The sequence below is a fragment of the Archocentrus centrarchus genome, unplaced genomic scaffold (genome assembly GCF_007364275.1).
Source record: "Archocentrus centrarchus isolate MPI-CPG fArcCen1 unplaced genomic scaffold, fArcCen1 scaffold_66_ctg1, whole genome shotgun sequence".
Classification (NCBI taxonomy): Eukaryota; Metazoa; Chordata; class Actinopteri; order Cichliformes; family Cichlidae; genus Archocentrus; species Archocentrus centrarchus.
In genome coordinates this window covers 933,354-954,847 of record NW_022060283.1, presented here as the reverse complement: position 1 = coordinate 954,847, position 21,494 = coordinate 933,354, and the positions used below count along the sequence as shown (strand labels likewise).

The 21,494-nt window shown below is 41.8% G+C and overlaps 1 pseudogene; it reads left to right on the top strand.

The window, feature by feature from the left end:
* The first annotated feature begins 488 nt into the window (after window positions 1-488).
* On the top strand, window positions 489-21,285 carry LOC115777710 (B-cell lymphoma/leukemia 11B-like; annotated as a pseudogene).
* The last annotated feature ends 209 nt before the right edge of the window (window positions 21,286-21,494 follow it).

The following is a 21,494-nucleotide window of genomic DNA, read 5'->3' as shown; positions in this document are numbered from 1 at the left end:
AGTTAGTATGAGGGACGGCAATTTTGCATCTAATTTGCAGCAACAAACACACAAAAAAGACACATATTCATGCAAAGGTGAATTTTCCCACAAACGGTGTCCTGCATGAATACATTCAAGTCCAGAACTTTGGTATCCTCCCACAGTCCAGAATGAAGAGTCATCTAGGCTGAGATTGGCAAGCTGGTCACTGTCAGCTTTCTCTAGCAGCACTTTTATTTATTCATTTTATTTTGTTTTTGATTGCCTGAATATATCGTGCCTTCTGGCTATGTCATAACACCCTGCAATTAAAATCTTCTCTGAATTAACTGCTGAATTTTGCTCGGACTGAGAGTCGAGCGGGGATTTTCTGTGGCAGATTTCTCCCTGCTGTGTCTCAGAGACAACGCTGTGCTTTGTCTTGTCTGCCCCTGTGACAACAGCCTGTTCCATCTCGCCAGCTTTGAGGATCTGAATCCGCAGCCTTTCCTTGTGTTGTCTATCAGCCTGACACTGGTGGCTTTTGCTGTAACTCTGCATCCGAGATTTGATTTAGTAAAGTTGGGCGGTGGCAGCGAGAGGGCTTTGGAGAGCTGGGGAGGCATGTACGTGCTGCAAAACAGACACAACACCTCAGAGACAGGTAATATATACAACAGGCTTTTCTAGCTAAGCTGACATGGTGATGCTTCAAACCTTTTTAGACCAACCAGGGAAAGACATATCTCTTGACTAAAAATAATTTGACAGTACTGTCACTGTGCACTAGCAGGCTGCAGCATTTCCAGTCTAGCCACACAGACAGGATGGGATTATCGCAGTATTTCGGTGAGTTTGGGGGAGACTCATAACTGCCTCTCTCCTCTACAATAGCCTGTTGGTGTTTAACACTGGCCAAATCGCCACTTAACAAAGCTAATTTCTCACTTGGTTAAACTGGGAAGGATTAGGGGCCCTGTGTTGGTGCAGTCCATGTTTGGTGAAGAGTGAGGGATGGAAGGATGTTAGGAAAGATTTAAACCTCAATTACAAGAGACCGAGGACTTTTGTGCATGCGTGGCGAAGGTGGGATGCTGAGGTTTAGCGACTTTGCTGGAAATGTTTGCTGCCTCGTGTGTGTGTGTGTGGTGTGTGTGTGTGTGTGTGTGTGTGTGTGTGTGGGTGTATGTGCATGTGTGCATGCAGCTGAGGGTGACACAGCCTGACAAATACATGATGATCCCCTTGTTTAGAAGGGTTTAAATCTCCCCAGTTTCACATACTTACTGGTTGGGAGGTAAGACATCCAATCCAAGCAATTTAAGCCTCTCCTATTCATCTTATATGATAGAAACACATTTAGTCGTGTGGCTGCTGCATTTCCCTTAACCCTCTGAGGTCTAAGCAATCACAGGTGATAATCCTGACCTTGTATTTTGGAGAAATACAAACTATGGAAATGTGATATGTATCAGCTAAATTATTTTCTTGCTCCCTAGTTGCCAAAAGCTGGTACAATTTAATAAACCTAAAAAGACTTATTCTGATCGTCTAGGATTAGCATTACGTTTCAGATCAGGGGCTGGGGGTCTTCACCAGTGATGACTTGGTTCTCAGAGAGTCAGAGACATTTTATTAACTACTGTACATCCTTCAGGTTCACTGGTGGGGTAGGTTTGCATGTACCCCTTTATATGGATTTGCACCTATTTTTCATCCCCATCTATAGTTAACATCTTCTGAATCTATGCTTGATTAGCATTTAGCGAAACATGAAGTGGGTGTGAAACCTGTTAGAGGACCACAGCTGGTTTCACCCCATGAAATGGTGAGCTTTGTCAACAATTAAAGAATCATTTTGGGAATTGTTTTGAGGGTTGCATGAAAATGCTTATTATGTGCAGGAGGCTATTGCTGTACATGGCAGCCATGCCTGCAGTAAGTAATGATCTCACCCTATAAAAATGCTCTGGCTCTGACACTGCCTGACTTCACCTCTAAGTGACACCTCTGCCCTCATGTTTAGGAGACGCAGAGTGGAAACTACTTCAAGCCTCCTTTTTCACCCCCTTCATCACTGCCCAAAGCTAATTTCACAACAAAAGCTTCTTTTTTTTTAATCCTTAACATTTGTTTGCATTTCCCAAAGCCCTTAAAAGCAGTTACCTCCCCTCCTCTACCACAGCAGCACAATCCTTTACTGTGTTTTCCTCACACGAGTATGTAAACAGTGTTCATAATCACTTATTTTGTGTGAGGGACATTCTTCGTTGTGCTGTAAAATCAGAGACGCAGTCTCCTCAGTCTTTCACCTCGAACCGGATTTTTCGCTGCTTTCAGCGTCTCATCTCCTCCAGACTTTTGGGGGAAGAACAGTGGGATAAAGAGGGAGTTAGATTTCCCCCTCCCGCAAACACCAAACCCTTTCGTTTGTATCAAAGCTTTGCCTCACCCCTGCTGACACCCCTGAATTATTCACTTAGAGGACAGGATAAACAAAGCTTGCTAGCTACAGTTGTTCTATTGATTTCTCTGAGCAACTCACAGATAACAAAAAGAGGGCTGGAGGAGAGGATCTGGGCTGCTGCCGTCTCTCTCTGTTTTTTTTGTTTTTTTTAAATCTGTAAATAAATCAATAACGTGTAGTTTTTCTCCTGAGAAAGCGGCCTGTGTCCTGTTTCACAGGAATGCAAGTAATGCAATCATAAATTGTATTCTTTATTTGTTGTTATTTAGGTAGTGAAAGCATACGTGAGTGCCTTCCCCACGGGAACAACCTTTCCTACCTGTTGGTTAAACTAAAATTGCCCGTTGCTGGAATAATTTGTTGTTCAGAGTGAGGCTGAGGCGACTGGCCAAGCAAACAATACTGGCTGTGTGCCAATAACTGGCAGCACCCTCTGATTAGAAACAGGAAGATCCTCTTCAGTGTTTCCGTCTTGCCCTGCTGCACTCGAGGTGGAGGTTCAAAATAAAAGCCGCTCATAACCCGCTGACTTGGTTACATTACTTAAAAGTCTCTTGAGCTTTGAGAGGAACATCTTCACGTGTGCTCCTGTATACCTGACCAAGAATGCTTCTGTCATGTGTTTGAGATTTTGACTGACCCTTTGGCACCACTTTGACGTCAGATAAATAAAAGGCATACCTGGGAGGAAGCTGCAAGTTAGCAGGTGTTTTCTCACTCTCTGTCTATGGCTGCTTAATCACCACAGGGCTTCTCCACTGCATTTACTACCACTGTCCCACAGCATGCTCTTATGCTGTCTAGATGCTTAGGTACACTGCAGTACCATTTGACCACCTATGCATGCATTGACAAAAACTGCAGGGTCTGAGGCATTTTTTTCCAGCTGTGATTGGTCAGTGGATAAAGCATGACAGGTGGCCAGCAGGCCTCAACCTCTGCAGGCCTCACATCATAGTCCTAAACACAGCAGCACGGTTTTCCAGGCTGTGGTGAGGAGGTGCAATGGCATGGGAAATCAGCTCAGGGCATCCAGGGTAGCTTGGTGTGGGCCTGCTAGCACTCACATGCACAGAAACACTCCCAAGCAGAGCAAAACCAGCAGCAGATGCCTTCAATTCAATTCAATTCAATTCAATTCAATTTCAATTTTATTTATATAGCGCCAAATCACAACAAACTGTCGCCTCAAGGCGCTTTGTATTGTGGGTAAAGACCCTACAATAATAGGGTCTTTACCCACATTCAAGCCTTGACCTAAATGGTCAGGGCTTGAATCTAATGAGCAGTGAGGCTGGCTGGACCCTCACACCCATCAACTCTCTGTGTGTCTCTGTGACATTAAGGTCTGTGAAGAGAGAAAAAAGACGCTCGAACTTTTCTGCTTGAAGGACTTTGAAAAGGCAACTATTATTGATAAAATCTTTCTCCCTCACACACATGTGCAAACATACACCTACAGGACCTACAGAACCAGTGGGACTGAAAGTCTCCTGTGTATTCTGCTCCAACTGAAGGATGATTTAAAGCAACTTCACATCTAAGTTTTCTATGAAATTAGACAACTAGAAAATTAATTTTCTTCTGTGTATCTCACTGATGAGGGTAAAATTAGAGGTCTGAACAAAGACTGAATCTTTGTCTGTGAGTGGTTTCTGAGCAAGTGGTCATTTTTCTACAGTTAAGTACCCTTAAGAAATAAACTATGATTCAATGATTCTTTCTTATCTGGAAGCTAGCTAATGTCTAATGTCCCAAAAATTCTAATCACTTCTCCTAAATTGACCCATGCTAAACTAGTGCTGACCTGCAATGAAGATGAAGCAAAATATAAAGAAATGAGAGTCGGCTTTTGTATAATATTGTAACTACTAAAATACAGACCATGAATAACATGTATGTGGCTTTGGTGAAGGACAGTTTAGTAATTTTGGTTGTAGAACTGCATCACATTCCTCCTCCAAAACACTTAAGCTAACAAGCTGTTGTACTTTAGCACTTAACCAGTGTTAATGGTAACAACCAGTCACACAATGTCAGCTATTCTACCGTACTCAGCTGCTGACAGATGGCTGACCAGTTTACTATCTGTTTGAGCTGATTCTGTGGACGTCAAGTGGTAATTATTGGATTTTGTTAAGCTGCAATTAAACTCAGACTTCATGTGCTGTTAATACGGACATTTTAACCTCTTGATATCCACCCAATCACCAGTGAGCCACTTAGGGTATGGTGCGCTAAAGAAGCATAGTTTCAGAAAACTAGAATATGTCACCTTTCAAATCAACTCAGTTACATGCATTTTGGCCTTACAGCTTTTCTGTTGTAAGGTTTCACAGGGCGGGCCATTTAGGTAAAAGACCCATGGAAAGGAGTAGCTATAAGGTTACATTATATAATGAAAAGATTGTGAGGAGGGTCCCCCTGCCTGCAGGTATATACTTTAGCAGTGACACTGCTGGCTTTCCAGAGCACTCCAGTCGTGCAGGCCTTATAAGGGCCTCCAGCACAGACCTGTCCCATCATCCCTCCATCCACGTCCTCCCCTAACCCCCTTCTGGTCTGGATCTGCTCTCGACCTGCCCCACTTCCCTTCCCGCTTCTACTTCTCGCTGCTATTTCTGTATAAACAAGTGGAGTCTGACCAAAACACTCAGAACCCAGCCTCCACTCCTCCACCGTCACCCCCTCCCTTCTCTTATTCACCTCTTATTCTACTTCGAAAGCTTTTCTTTCTGCTTCTGTTTGCACATGCACAGTTAATCATGTCAAATATTTCTCCTTTTATCCTGCAATTTTAGGGATGAAGACATTTAAACAGCTGCTAAAGGATACATTCACATGCTGGTCGGGTTCAGTGGTGAAGTGAGGGAGAAAGGTGCCGAAACAACAGAGGGAGAGAGATCCTCTTCTTGATACTGGTGTCGGGCGAAGCTGTAATATGTCTTATTCAGACAGGAGGTGCACTGCTACATCATAGTCTTGGATGGAGCTGCAAGCATATGTGTGTGTGCATGTGGTTTGTTCCAGGAGACTCCCACTTGGCAGTGTGCAATTTGGACGAGCTTTACATAAGAGGAGGAGGTGGCGAGTGGGTGCGGAGGGATTTGGATAGGACAGGTGACAGGGAGACAGAGAGGAGAAGGTGAGGGTTCCAAAAATGTGTTGGACTGCTGTCTCAGTCAAATCAAGCTCATGGCAGCGTTTCTTTATTGTGGCTACAGAACCCAAACCAAGTCTTCACCTGACAAGATGTCAATGACTTCACCTCGTCAGACAAAACGCAGAGCATCCACAAGATTCAAGACGTTTACTGTCATATACGCAGCAAAACACCATGGTTATGCTGTCCAATGAAATTAAATAAACCCGGAGGGCAGTCAGAATATAGAGTTCAATTAGTTATGCATACTATTACAATGGTAACACATTCAGAATGAACAAGTGTTATTATATAAAATTGAATTATATTGTGTGCAAAATTGCAAATGCACAGGTCAGTGTTGAAAGACTTATGGCAGATAATTATAGTTCAGTAATCAGTCAGTGGTTCAGTAGGCTGATGGCCTGTGGATAGAAACAGTGTTTTAGTCGGGCTGTTCTTGCTTTCACACTCCTGTAACGTTACATTGGACAGCATAACCTCTTTATAACCCGGGTATTATAAGTTTCCTGTAGCGATGGGAAAGGCAACTCCACAAATGAATTGTGCTACTGGAGAGTCTGAATGTCCCGAAGAACACGGTTCCTAGACCACACTATGATGGAGTTTGTCAGGACGCTCTCCACTGTGGATGTGGAAAAGTTACTGAAGAGTTTGGGGGATTGTCCAGATTTCCTCAGCTTCCTTAGAAAGAAGCCTTTTTTTAGCCTTCTTGATGATCTGCAGTGTGTCATGGGTCCAGGTGAGATGTAAGTGCAGAAGAGTTTGAAGGTCTTCACCCTCTCCAGCTTTTCAACCAGTTGGGTTGGAATGACGATGGTGAATGCTGAACTGTAGTAAACATTTGAACACAAGCATCCTTAGTTTCATGGTGTGAGAGGGCTGTATAGATGGCTGCATTAACAGTGTTGTCAGTAGAACAGTTACAATATACAAACTGCAGGAAATCTAATGTGTCCAGAATGGTTTTTCTAATATGGGAATATGACCGTCCTCTTAAAGCACTTCATTACAGCTGAAGTGAGTGCGATGGGACAGTAATCATTCAAACAGGTTGTGATGTTTTTTCTTAGCGAGGGGCACTATGGTGGTGGACTTGAAGCATGTAGGCACAAATGACCGCCAGAGGGACAAGTTAAAAATGTCTGTAAAAACCTCAGCCATAACCTCAGGGATTTCCTCTGCTTAAAGTATATATATATATATATATACATACAAAATGCCTTATGACAGAAAATATTTATGTATGGCATGTATGGCATGTATTTATGTATGGCATGTATTTATTGTAAAATACATGCCAGCAAGCACATGTTTTACATTTAAATACATTTTAATGGCTGATTAAAATAATTGATCCTTAAAAAGCCCTGCATAAAGCTAGGACATTTTACTACCCTTTCATTCACTTCTGCTTATCCTGTTTAGGGTCACACGGAGGCTGGAGCCTATCCCAGCTGTCACAGGGCAAGAGGCAGGCTACACCCTGTACAGGTAACCAGCCTGTCGCGGCGCTAACACAGAGAGACAGACAACCATTCACACCTATGGGCAATTTAGAATCACCAGTTAGTCTAAACCCACTAACTGCATGTCTTTAGACTGTGGGAAGAAATTTGGAATACCTGGAGAAAACCCACACAGACACGGGGAGAACATGTAAACTCCACACAGAAAGGTCCCGGCCCAAGGTGGATTCTAACCCAGACCTTCTAGCTGTGAGGCAACAGTGCTAACCACTGTGCTACCCATTTTGCTATTCATCACTAACTGAATAAAATAAGAACAACCCCAGGTTTCTTTTCAGCCAAGTATTCCTTTAACCTTAACTAGTAAGGACTTCATGAATTTCTTCATGAAGGTTCTTACATACAGTGGACCATACAGTCCTGCCATAGGCAGAGGGAAATCTGGCTGTGACATATAGATGAAAATTCCCTTTGAAAGATCCTCGCACTATCCCTTACACTGCACTGGTGTCCTGTTAAGATATTAACAGGTTTGAAAAAGACTCCTGAAGTTACTTTCAACTGTAACGCTTGTCTTTGTAACAGAAACACAAATTCCACACACGCTGACAGAGTGGCAGATATCAGGTGCACCCTCCATGCCATGTGCATATGTGTGTGTCCAGGATTAGGCGCTCCACCCGCAGGCTTCAGAGGCTGTGTTTGGCCAGGATGAACCATTGTGTATAGCCTACTGGTGGCAGGAAGAGCTTCTTCCTCCCACCACACCCCCCACACACACATATGCACAGCTTCACACACGCTCCCCAGGTGCAGTGGTGCAGGCCAGTGTGTGGGATTAGCTGGTATGCTCTGGCACTCTCCTCTGGTAATCCCTCTAATTTGTTAACAGGGCACAGAGACAGGGATGCACGCAGACACACACATAGCTTTCTGCAGCAGTTTGTTTTGGAGTGCATCTCACCCCCTCATTTTGACTACGGGACCACTTGTCATGTGGCGAGAGGGACAGAGAATCTCCTCTTTGTCCTCCTCGTCTTTTTCTCACTGCTGCTCCCCTAATGAGCTAAATGCATTGTAATTTGGCTATGATGAGCTAAGCCTTCCTTTAACATTCCAAGAATGTCAAAGCCCCCCTCCTTCCCCTTCTTGTTATGAGTGTAGGGCTTGTATACACACTTGTATGCACACACCTTGCACAACCATAATCCTTTGTTGGCTGGATAACATGCAGAGAAGATGGGGTAATGCTAAAGTTCAGCACATACTGGGATAAAAGAGGGATGTGTAACCACTGACAGAGACAGAGTAAGGTACAGAACAAGAGAGGGCAACAATATCTAAATAAATGTCTAAATATCTAAATAAATTCACTTTGTTCCAAACATCTATCAAGTTCATTTCATGAGACCTTTTGAGATGCTGCTGTTTAAGTCGGGGCTTTCCAAATCAACCGCAGCGACTGTAGTTACCCATCACCGTCTTTTCTTGCCCTTTTTGTGCCCTCAGAAATGACATATATGCCAATTCTAGTAGATCTGGTGTGTATTTGTTTTTCTTGGCAAACATACAACCAAAGTATTGAGAACTGCGTAGACTCCCTGAAATAAGGATCTGGTAAAAGTCACTTTTTGCCTCTTCAGATCTACATATGTATATGTTAAAGGTACAAAAAGATACTTCTTTTCTGAGAGTGTAAGTGAGATTAAGACTGGAGATTTCATCTTCCTCTTCTATAGCCAAAATATTGGCTACTAATATATGGCTGCAACTTGGCTCTTAATAAGCAGCTTGCACAAATTATTTGAAAAAATGATTTCTAGGAAGGTTTCCTTACTGATGTCATAAAAGGAGAACCTTCACACTCTCAGGCTCTTTAAAAAAGGGGGGAAAACACTTTTCAGCTGTTGTGTTATAATAACACATGCATCTCCAATTTATTTATTTCTTTTACTAAGAGCCAGCCATACTTTAAATTAGCCCAAAATCCTTCCAAACCAAGCACTAAATTTTCCATTCAGTTTTTCACTCTGGACACATCAAATCCACCCAGAAACTGAGTTTGTGGTATGTCGGCTGACAGTAACAGTCTGTATAGCAGCAAGGGTTTGGGGTTTGCCTCTTGGTCTGTAGCCAGGAGCATCTGTGGTGAGCTGGACTAAGCAATGACTCAGTTTTCCCACATGAACATTTCAGTCTGAGTGACTGGAAGCTCCGTGAGCTGTGAGGAAGCTGCAGTCGATCGTCGACTCAGATGCGGTCGATAAAGAGTTTGATGTTGGAAGAAAAGTACAAAGTTCTCATGTTTGCACAGCTAGGATGATTTAATTAAAGCCGCTTGCTGCTGTGTGGTCTTGTTGTGATTTTAGTTGTAAACTATTAAATCCAATATAAAATGCATGTTGGAGGCCTTTAAAACCCTGCACTCCAAACCACTTCATTGAAAACTAACACACGACGCGAAGAATGGTGGCAACTCGGCGCCAAATGAACTCTGCTTTTTGAATTTATCTCATTAGGTGGAGACACAAACCAAATAAACATCTATTAATTCCCCCAGAGCAAAAATAAATAAATAAATAAAATTATAGCGTCCTCTACTGTGGCAATGATGTATGTAGAGTGTAAACACATATAAGAGTGGGCAAACATGGTGTGTGATTTGTTTTGCTGCCGTGCTATGATAGCAATTAGCCACGCAGGATGAGGAACTCGGCCTCTGTGTGTGTGTGTGTGTGTGTGTGTGTGTGCGCATCTGGGCGTGGGGTTGGGAATCACCATGGAAGAATAGTAACACAGCTTATGTATGCAGAAAAAAAAATGTCAAGAAACTTTTTAGAAGCGGAACAAAAGGCGACGAGGAGAACACACACACACACACACACACACACACACACACACCACACACACACACACACACACACACACACACACACACACACACACACACACACAGATGTACACACAGAGCCACTGCACCCTTGGCTCATGTCAGCTCCTTCTTCTTCTTCTTTTTTTGATATGCAAATTCTTCAGGAAGGTAAAACAAATGTTTGCCTAAAACAGCTGCTTAACGTCTTAAAGTGGACCAGGTCATTGGTGACCCATCTGGGGTCAGAGTTAGCGGTGGGGTTTGATTCATGTCCACTCCTTTATGTGGACGTTTGGCCTGTTTTGAACACTTAAACGAGAAAAGCTCCTGAGAGAAACAGTGTGAAATGTGTGGGACTGTGGCTAAAGGTTCAGAGGTTAAAAGCATTAAAAATAATGTTACAGAGGATACGTTATGGGCTGTCACCTCTTTTTGATCTATAGCCAGAGGAACAAAAAATTGAAAAAAGTTTTACTTTTGATGATGGCTTGTGTTGAGACTAGTTGGCTGAAGATTTAATGATGCAGCTCATGAAGTAAACTTTATACAGTGGGCTTTTTTCCAGAGAAAATTAAGAACCATGTGGTTTTACCTGTTTTCTGTTTGTTTGTTTTGTTTTGTTTTTTTGCTGTTGGGTGCTCTTGGTTAGTGGAGGTGTTGTGATTGCAAACAGTAACATTAAGTATTTAAGCTACTTAGCCTGAGGGAAGGTGTCAATATACAATAATTGGGGCTAATAAAATCACTTTGTCTTTATTTTTGTAAAGCAGTTTGATTTGTATCAGATTTATTTATGAACAAAACTAAGACTGGCCTAACGCTGCATACCAGTCTACACTATCTTTATGAAACCAGCCTGAGGTTGTGTCAGTAACTCAGTGAAGTGAAAACACCAGAGGGTAATGCGAAGCCTCTTAGAGTATTTATTACTGTTCTTAATATATTGTTTATAGATTAATTATCAACATCAACTAAGTAAGTTCAGAAAATAAACATAGCTATAACCACAAGGTTTTAAATAAAATTAATACCCCCCTTCACTTCGAACTAGCTGGATAACTTTGACATTTTACTTCAGCATTTAATATGAAATATGTCCAGCAGCAGTTTGGAGTTAAAATAGTCAATAAATATGTGAAAATGACTCAGTTCTGTAATATGTTTTACAGCATTGTGGACCTCAGGCTGTAACTTGTGACCGATGCAGTGAATGAAGATGAGGATAGGGATGATCTTTACATACAGTGTTGCTGCTCCAGTCAACAAACTGTGCGTGTAAAATTTCTTCAGAAAGCTTCATATCAGTGCTGTGAGACAGCAGCCCTGCTGCATAACTGCAAGCTGAAATCAGAAGCTGCAGATCTTATCATTGTAGACGATCAGGTGTGCAGTTTACACTCAGTAAATCTCAGTCGTTTTCATTTCTCTGTTATTTAGCTAGCAGTAGTTTTCACTTAGTAGCAGTGGCGCTCGGTGGCACCGTGAAAATGCAGTGTCCTCTCTGCTGCCACGGGATGCTGAGTGTTGAAAGTAAAAGTCCATTTCTGATTTGATTATTGTTTGCTCTGCAGACGTTTTCAAGATGCAGCACTAAAAATCAGAGAGTGGGGATAAAATTTTACTTCACTGTGGATAAAAAAATAATTTATCAGAGACAGGGACGGGTAGGGCCCACCCCAGAAAAATGTACCCTGTAGATCGCTCTGCTCCAAGAAGTTTGCTTTGATGTTCTAAAGTTCAGGGAGTGACTGCAGTGGTTGAAAGTTTAACTGTGGTGGTAAAATTCAGTTTACAGTTTTTCTGCATGTAAGAAAACAAAGGAATAGCTGCAGTTTACGAGGATCCAAAACACTGAAAGGATCAGTCATCTGAACTCTGCTCCGGCTGCTTAAACTCCGCTTGCTCTCTCTGTGTGAGTTTTCTTGGCCTCTGACTGTAGAGAAAAAGGATCTTTGTGACAATTTAACACAATAATCCTGCCAGCACTCCACTGACACTCACTGCATTTATCGCACACTTTTGTGTTGATGTGTGCTTCTGCTTTAATTGTACATATCCGACTCCCTCTCCCCCTCCCTCCCTCCCTCCTTCAACTGTAATAGCTGTGATTTAATTTAGCTATTTAACCTGTAATTCCAGCGATATTTATTGAGGGCCGAGGAGGAGAAAATTGGGCCATTAGCCGCCCCAGATGAATACACTGAGATGAAAATGAATGCTGCTAACTGCCAGTTGACCTTTGCACCTTTGCTTTTCGAGACATTCCCTCTCTTCCCTTTTTTTTTTTATTAGTGGCAGCAACAGTAATTATGGCAAATTGAATCATAGCGAAAACTGGAATCTGACAGTAATGAGAGTTTTATACTGTGTGAAACTGAACCCGGAAAAAGGAACACAGAGGAGAGAAGCATGGGCTGAAGGAAAAGGGGAGGGAGCGAGGATGTTTCTCCTCTGTATATCTGCTGCTGGACATTATTACACACACACACACACATACACACACACACACATGCATGCACAATCATTTTCACCCCAGCCAACTTCATCACAACCTATTTGTTTGAGAGGAAAGAAACAATATTGAAATTCATCTTCCTCATTTTGCATCACTTACAATGGGCTGATAATATTTGGTGTGTGTATGGTTTTGTTTAAAAATGTGATATCATACATACAGAATTGGTGTGTGTGTGTGTGTGTGTGTGTGTGTGTGTGTGTTGGTGTGTGTGTGTGTGTGTGAATGTGAGCCAAACTAAACACAGGCAGAGAGCCAGACTTCACTTCCACTGGTAGACACAGAAAGGATTTACAGTTATAGAAAAATGATTTTGAATGTTTCATTTTTGGACACATTTAAAGGTGCTTGGTTTTGTCAGCAGTACAGTGTATGTTTTACACATTTTCTTCTTCTCTTGTGATGGAAATATTAGTTATTTCTTTAGTTATTTATGTGTAATTTAGAATCAACTATTATCTGTTTCAAAGAGTTACGTTTTAATAGCACACTTTCCCACATTTGGCCTCATTTGCTCATTTTTGACAGAAACTGGCACACTAGCCTATTTTGTATGAATCAGTTTTTTTATTTTTTTATTTTTTATCACAAATAAAACAAAACCTGCATGTTAGTTAATGCAGGCACCGTCTCTCTCTTCCAGTCTGTTGAATCATTTCCGGGGGAAATATTTGCGATCACTCCCCAATTTTATTCGTAGCATTTGCATATCTGCAATTATTCAATCATAAATAATTTCAAATGTCAATTCTCACTGACATGACGCTAGTGCAGGCAGGAAACACTAAAATCCCTCATTCTCCTCACATCACAGGCCAAACACACCCTCTCAATTTGGAAGTCTACTTAAGCTACAAAATATACCATATCTCCCTCTGACATGTCAGAGTTAGATGATTTTTGCATATTTTGCATGTGTCTGGCAGCCCCGGCTGAAGAGGGGATTTTAACAGCAGGCTATACATTTTGTGGTTGGTAAAGTAGTGTTATCTTGACAGATGGATACTGAACAGTGAGACATAAAACCAGTGAAGTCAAGATAAATAACAGCAAAGTAAGGAAAGGGTTGTTTCTACATGGCAGTATAAATCTACTCTGTAATTTGTTTCCACGTGTTAAAGTTTATCTGTCATGGAAAACATTCATGTTTCTATAAAGGAAAAACGAGGTGTTGGGAACACAAAATGAACTATTATAACCTTTACAGGCACACACTGCACACACTTACTGTAAATAGACATACAGTAGGTCGTAATTCAAGCTTTGTGTGTGTGTGTGTGTGTGTGTGTGTGTGTGTGTGTGTGTGCGTGCGTGCGCACGTTAGACACACAGGCAGGGGAAAGAAAGGCAGAAAGTATCTGTGCAGATGCTGAGGAGGGGAGTGTGTTTTCTCATTGCCTCCATAAAGCACGGCCCTTTGCATTCTACCAAATAAAGTGATGAGCAGCTCGCTCGCTCTTCCTCGCTCTCTGTTTTTTCATATGGAAATAGGAAATAATGGGGTGATTAAATAGAGTCGTATATTAAAGTACAGCTGACATTAGAATTAGCATAATGTGCTCTCGCCTCAGGCTGCATACTTTATTTGCCATCTGCGTTAGACTCCTTTCCCCTGGGAGGGCGCACACAATACACACACACACACACACGCACACACACACGCGCGCGCGCGCGCGCACACACGCACGCACTTTCCCCAAGCAAAAACCATGACCTGATCCTTCCACTGCGGACAGAGAGAAATGGTGCGTTCTCTATTACTCGCTCCCTCTTTCGTTTGCTCAGACACACACGGACGCGCACACACACACACACACACACACACACACACACACCCTCCAATGACTCTGTCAGCAGAAGATGAGTTTGAAGAGATAGAGGATGGACAGAGGGAGGATCCTCTTTGTCTCTCTCTCTTTTGCTCTCAGATCAAGGGGGTCAAGTGAACAGAGAGAGAGGGAGGTGGTGGTGAATGTTTCTTTTTTGGAGGGTTAAGGGTCCGAAGAGTCACTGAAGATTCAGCAGTAAAACAGCTTGTGTGTGTGTCTGCGAGAGAAACTTGCAGACAAAAGCCGTGTGTGTGTGTGTGTGAGAATGTGTGGTCCCTGCTATAATTAAGTCAAAAGGCTTTACAGGACTGTGGAGGTAAACAGCTGTTCCATCTCTCACCACTTCTTAACACGCGCGCGCACACACACACACACACACTAGTGCAAGCAAGGGACAGTGAGCGGTGTTTATGGAATTATTAATATGAATTAATCAATTATTGAATTGGAAAATGTTAAATCATGGACACCTTCTGCAGAGTTTTTTATTAAATTATTTTTTTTAAATATTTCATTTATGGTATGATATGGTATTCAGCTTGTGTGCATTTCAAGAGAAATTTAAAAATTCAGATAAAAGTACATTCATATATCTGTAATACATATATTTATTTTATTTCTATACAGGCAGATAGAGAAAACTGTATTTATATTTTAGATGTAATAAAACCTGCAGACAAAAGCTGAGACACTGGAGGCTGTTATTTTGATTGTGTGTGTGTGTGTGTGTGTGTGTGTGTGTGTGTGTGTGTGTGTGTGTGTGTTTAGCTGCCAAAAAGATTCACGGCTACACACACACACACACACACACAAATAAGGGTAACAATTAGAGCAGCATATGTTTTGCCTAGTATCTGAAATTAGTGTACTAGGTCAAGACTGCGAGCCTTCATTGAATACAAGAATGAGAACAGGAGTATAATTATAATTATCTGTGTCTTTATGCTTGTGTGTAAGGTGTGCTCTGTGGATTTAGTTATACTGTGGATTGGTGGTTCTTTGTTGTGATACAACTTGCATTAATTATCTGTTAAAAAATGTTTCTTCTCAAAATCATTTGATTATAATTTGTGTGTTTCTATGTTGTGTTTTTCTGTAATTCCACTTAATTTCACACCATGACTGACAGATTTGCCATACCTGGTAACACTTTATAATAATTATAGTTAATAAATGGTTTGATTCACCAAAATGTACTTAACTATTTATTTACCATTTATGAACTATGGTTATTATAAAGTGCATCAGTTTACAATTGTAACAATGTTTATTATAAAGCGCGACTATAAGGTGCTGTCGCTAACTCTTAAGCAGCTTGTGTTGCTCAGGCTCAATTACACAGTCAGTATTTAAGGTTCAGCGTTGAAGAGGGTTTAACAATTCTCTGTCTTAAAATACTGTCAGGAGTGTGCACTGTTGCAGGAAGTAATTTTTTTTTTCTGCTCCACATTATAAAATCACTGAGGACTGAGATTAGTTTATTCAGATAAGCACAGGTTTTTATTTGGCGGCGTGTGATTAGTCTTCTCTTAACTAATATGACTTTAGCCAGTTTAACTCTGCCAACTCTGCAGGAAGGGTTTTTACAATTATTTATTGAGCATGCTAATGCTAGCCTGCCTACACACATAACACTTTATCTATCATACTTACTGCATGTGTAGGCCCCAATGCAGCACACACATCCAGCCACATACAGTACACCATAATAGTGGTTGTTAGAGAGAGATTCTCTGCACTAAGTGAAAGATTTAGCACCTCTTGGTACATGGATTGAGTCTGGGCTGATCTAATGTGACTGTGAAAACGCACTTGTCAAAACATGATTAGTATTAGAATTTATGTGACAAGATGAGTACCCATAGTCTTTCCAGCAAGTGGCAGTGTGAGGCAGACTATAAAGCACCCCTGGCATCCCACTGCCTTTCAGTCAAGAAAAATGTACACAATGAAAATATGTTGTTGTTTAAAAAGTTATTGTTAAAGTCAATTTAAATCATGAAAGAGGTCACATTAATAAAGCTTATCTAACAAGGTATTTTAGAGAGGAATCTGTGTCTCAGCTCAAATATTTAATATGTTATTTCTTTTCTGTTGCAGGTGGAAGGGATGAGCCCTCCAGCTATATATGTACCACCTGTAAGCAGCCCTTTCCCAGCGCCTGGTTCCTGCTACAGCATGCCCAGAATACCCATGGCATTCGCATTTACCTTGAGTCCAGCCCCTCCAGCACCGCCCTCACACCTCGTCTCACTATGCCTCCCCCCATGGGCAATGCCTCCATTCCACAGTCCCCCCCTCACCAACTTTTTAGGGGACAACAACCCTTTCCACCTACTGAGGATGACAGGACCTCTGCTCCGTGAACCTCCCCCAGGCTTTGTAGAGAACCGCCTCCCCAGCACACCGCCGTTTGTCAGTCCACCTCCCCGCCACCACTTGGACCCCCATCGCCTGGAACGCCTTAGCGCCGAGGAAATGGGCCTCATCTCCCAGCACCCCAGTGCCTTTGAAAGGGTGATGCGGCTAACACCTATGGCTATGGAGTCCCAGTCTATGGACTTCTCCAGGCGGTTACGAGAGTTAGCAGGGAACACTAACAGCACCACGCCACCATTATCACCCAACAGGCCTAACCCTATGCATCGACTACTAAACCCCAATCCCTTCCAACCTGGGCCAAAGTCGCCCTTTCTGAGCACCCCTCCCTTGCCGCCGATGCCCCCAAACAGCACCACCCCTCCCCAGACACAGAACAAGATCAAGTCCTGTGAGTTCTGTGGTAAGACCTTCAAGTTTCAGAGCAACTTGGTGGTGCATCGGCGCAGCCATACTGGAGAAAAACCATACAAGTGCCAGTTGTGTGACCACGCTTGCTCTCAGGCAAGCAAGTTGAAGCGCCACATGAAGACCCACATGCACAAGGCTGGATCTCTGATGGGGCGTTCGGATGATGGCCTGTCCACCACAAGCTCCCCAGAGCCAGGCACTAGTGACGTCACAGGTGAGGGAATGAAGAATCGTGATGGTGATTTCCAGGGGGAAGGTAATGAGGAGGAAGAAGAGGAGGAAGAGGAAGAGGAACTAGAGAATGAGAGTCGACCAGAATCAAATTTCAGCATGGAGTCCGAGTTCTACCGGAACAGGGAGAATGGTTCTAAACCTCCATCAGAAGAGAAGTCATCCCTTGGCCTTGAGAAGATGGTGGAAAGTGGGGGCCTCAACTCTATACAGCAGTACAATAATTTGATAGTTGACAATCGTAAAAGGATGCCCTTCCCCAAGAGGGGCTCAGATGGCCAGCGGGACACTGGAGATGAGGATTCAGTGGCTGGGGAAATAGATCACCACCAACAGGAAGAGAGGACAACCATTAATGGCCGGAACTGTGGCTCCGGTGATTCTTTCTCAGGTCTGTTCCCCCGTAAGCCCACCCCCATCACCAGCCCGACCCTGTCCAACTCCTCAAATAAGAGGATCAAGATAGAAAAGGACTTGGACATTCCCCCAGTACCCCACATTCCTTCTGAGAACGTGTACTCACAGTGGTTGGTGGGCTATGCTGCCTCACGCCACTTCATCAAAGACCCTTTTCTAGGCTTCAGTGACTCCAGACAATCGCCCTTCGCCACCTCATCTGAGCACTCATCAGAGAACGGCAGCCTGCGCTTCTCAACCCCTCCAGGTGACTTGCTGGACGGTGGCTTGTCTGGCCGCAGTGGCACTGCCAGCGGGGGCAGCACACCTCATCTAAGTGGAGGCCCTGGTCCAGGTCGACCTAGCTCCAAAGATGGCAGGAGGTGTGACACCTGCGAATTCTGTGGTAAGGTATTCAAGAACTGTAGCAACCTGACGGTGCACCGGCGTAGTCACACTGGTGAAAGGCCCTACAAGTGTGAGCTGTGCAACTATGCCTGTGCCCAGAGCTCCAAGCTCACACGCCACATGAAGACACATGGCCAGCTTGGTAAAGAGGTCTATCGCTGTGACATTTGCCAAATGCCCTTCAGTGTGTACAGCACCCTGGAGAAACATATGAAAAAGTGGCACGGAGAACATTTGATGACCAGTGAGGTCAAAATTGAACAAACAGAGAGAGCCTAGAGCTAGTTCCCTGTTTCTATACTCTGCGCCACACTTTGACTTCAAAATAATAAAAAGGGGTAGCTGGATACTTTTTTATATGATATTAATTTTGGGTTAATTTTTGTGTCTTTGATTAAATAAACTGCCAACTGAGAAAAAAAAATGAAAACAGATCTTAACATCAACTGAAGCTGTCTAAACTGCCTCATTTGGCATTCATTTTTAAACAATCCGTCAGTTGAGTTATAAAATATATGGAGCCTTTAACTGTGCAATAATTTCTGTATTTATTGGATTTTGTATTTTGGCATGTGCAGGTACATTTTTATTAGGCTTTTTTTTATTGTTTTCTTTTGCATTACTATTTTTTAAACCCATATGATATCCTGAGAGTTCTTACAGGACAGAAATCCATTTTAAGTCTTTTTTATTTTTTGGCCACTGCTTGTAGGAAATTGTATATTAAGCTAAATGTGTAATTTCTTGAAAATTTGCTGAATTCAATCTCCAATTTGAAAGTGGCGTTAACTGAGAATGCTAGAATTAGTCTATTTTGTGTGATACGCGGACAACAATCCTTTGGCATTGTAGCATGAACTGACTCTAAAACATGTCAATATAATTGGATATGTAGCACGAAGTGTCATATTTGACAATAAATGGAAGAGGATCCCAAGGTTCATAAACCCTGTCTCCTCATGAAAACACCATTACCTATGATCAGCCACAAGAACCTGATTATAGGTAACGCAGCTGCTGACTGGTACATAGTGCCAAGCTCCAACAACGCTACAACATCCTTCCCTTTGTTTCTCCAACTTTCCACACCCACTTCGTTTTACTACCATCTCACCTACATTAATACACCCATGCACTGTCTCTTGCATGAAGCCATATGCTCTGTGTTATTTATTAGGAGCGAGCATGAAGCCATGACAAGTATGCATAGCAAGAGATAGAACAATGAAACAGAGAGCGCACATGGACATCTCAGGGTAAACTGTACTACTTTTCTTTAATTACCTGTTCACTCCCGTGTTGCCCCTTGGCAAACAACTTGTAATCATCAGAGACAGTTTCACCCCTCACATGGCTAAAGTTTTAGCCTCATTTTAGACTCTTAACATCCACCAGATCACAAGTGGGTTTGAGGTGGCTGTGGGTAAGGAGGTCAAACAGATCATTCACTAGGTTTGTGGTTCTATCCCTGGCTGCTCCAGTCTGCATGCACAAGTATCTTCAGCAAGATACTCATTGCCAGGTTACTCCTGATGTGTTCAGCGGAGTGCGAATGTTAGATAGAAAGCACTTAGACAAACAAGTGCTTGTGTGAATGAGACACGTATAAGCGCTTTGAGTGCTCACGTTGAGTAGAAAACGCTATATAAGAACAGTCCATTTACCATTACAAGTGACCTCTTTAGTCTTATGGATAGATTCACGTCTACCCATTTGTATGGAATTTTCATGTAACTGGCACACATAAATGTCAATCTTATAACAGAAGAAGTGTTACGACAAAGCACATGACTTAAAAATTTCTGCTTTCTGAATTTTACCCCTAACCCTACAGGATAGGGGGAGGGATAGGGTTAGGCTGCGTTTTAGTCACATACTAAAAAAGCTTAGTTGCAGAAACTACAAACAAAATATTATAAGATTTACATTTGGGTATGGCTGATAGGCAAAAATTCCACATAAAGAGTACATGTGAACTTAACCTTAAACCAGCCACTGGCAACCTGGTGCATGTTAAGAGCTTAACTGTATTGCTGCAGATTATATAATTTATATTAAAGCGCCTTGAGGTGACTGTTGTTGTGATTTGGCACTCTATAAATAAAATTGAGTCGAATTGAAAATCTCAAATTTTTATTGCTAAAATTGAAAATAATAACAATAATCACATCCCTATGCATTTTGTGCTAAAATACATGACAATTTGTTGAAATGACCTTAGTAGTAAATTGTGATTTGTTATATTCTAGTGATTGTACAGTTTAATTGATGAAGCCACCTCTCTAGGAATTAAAATTGTTAGTTGTGTGCGGAAATAATAAACTTAATTTATCAGTTTGCTTCATGTCCAGTTATTATTTTAAAAATCATGAACTCAGTTTTCTTTAAGCCATATTCACCTTAATAATGGCACCTTTTTAAAAAAACAAGATTAGATCTCATTTGAATACAGTCAGTGTACGAACTTGCAGCTCTGAACAGACCCACACTTTTGTTGTGTCAGACACACACATAGAGAGCTAGACAGAAAAGGTACTGAAGGGTCTGGAGCTTGGGATCTCCTGATACTGAAGTGCCCCTGGTTATTAGGTTCATCTTTCCCAATGCTGGCACTATAAAATAATAAATAATAATTTGCTTGGGACAGTTTTTGTACTGCCATTCAATTTGACATGAGTGTGCCTTGAATAATGACCTTCCTAATTATTGTCTCCGATAAATTCAACACTTGTCATGAATGAACAAATTAAACAAAAGCTAAAATGTGTTAACGTTAATGTGTAATGTGACAGTTCAACAGAATGATCTAAATTAATACAGATGTAAGAATGCTGAGTTTACGTTTAGGAGTACCCAGCACAACATCGACGTGTCTGTGTGTGTATATATGTATGCATATGTACATATAAAGGCACAAACCTATATATAGAGCTATATGAAATGAGTCTGTCCCTCAACAGGAAATGCAAGGAGAGGACAAAAAGCCACACAAAAATTTAAGGAAGAGACTGGACAAAAATCAGGAAATGCAGAAACTAAGAAAACACAGAATTTAGTGCACTCTGTCTTAAAATAAGTTTACAGTATTGATACAAGTACAAGGGTAAAAATAATATTTGTGTATGTGTGTTTTAAACATTTCTTTCAGGTTTGCTTTGAAACTTTCCCTGAATGCCAAAGTGGCAACGTGTGTATTGTTTTTTCTTTTTTTTGTTTTTTTCCTTTTTTTTTGTTTTCTTTCTTTCTTTCTTTTTTTTTTTTTTGGTGATGGGATTTTAGTATATATAAATATATATGAATATATATTACATTTTTGTTGTTTACTGTAAAAATATACCAGTATTTGTAATATTGGAGAATGCCTGGGCATTTTACAAGACTATAAAAGGTTTT